This window comes from Cucurbita pepo, unplaced genomic scaffold (genome assembly GCF_002806865.2).
Source record: "Cucurbita pepo subsp. pepo cultivar mu-cu-16 unplaced genomic scaffold, ASM280686v2 Cp4.1_scaffold000528, whole genome shotgun sequence".
Taxonomy (NCBI): Eukaryota; Viridiplantae; Streptophyta; class Magnoliopsida; order Cucurbitales; family Cucurbitaceae; genus Cucurbita; species Cucurbita pepo.
In genome coordinates this window covers 1-799 of record NW_019646757.1, presented here as the reverse complement: position 1 = coordinate 799, position 799 = coordinate 1, and positions in this window count along the sequence as shown.

The window sequence follows — 799 nt, the reverse complement described above, 5'->3', positions numbered from 1 at the left end:
TTTTTTTTTTTTTTGGAAATAATCGAAAATTAGTAAGTAACGTTTCTAATGAGATCAAACATGTATAACGTGTATAAATGTGTAATTGCCACATACTCGACATGATAATACACGTCGTAAGATCCGATAATTGACTTTTACGTGTACATATCACTAAAATAGCATTCATCACATAACATACGTGTCAGATCCCACATTGATTGAAGAGACGAACAAAACATTCTTATAATGGTGAGGAAACCTCTCCCTAACAAACGCGTTTTAAAATCATGAGACTGATGGCGATACATCATGAGCCAAAACATACGTGGGTTTGAGCCGTTACAAATGATATCAGAACCATACACATGACGGTGTGCCTGCGAGGACACTGGCACTCAAGGGGGTGGGTTGTGAAATATAACGAACGAAACATTGTTTATAAGGGTATAGAAATCTCTTTCTAGCAGACGCATATGGAAATGGTAGGGATGACAACTATATGTAACAGTCCAAACGAACAATATTTATTAAGGGTAGACTTTGACTATTTTAATTTAATAAATAAAGTAAGAAGCTCTCCATTTTAATTAAAATTATATATATTAACTAATTATTTGAGGTGACATTAACCAATGAATTAAATTTGATTTGATTTATTTGATTTATATATATTAAAATCATTGCCATTTGATGATGAAATTGACCATATAGAATCTTGATAAATTTTATTCTTAATTTATTATATATTTTAAAATTTAAATATCTCATATTTAAGCTATTATAAATGTAATTCAACTAAAATAAAGGGAAAATATAT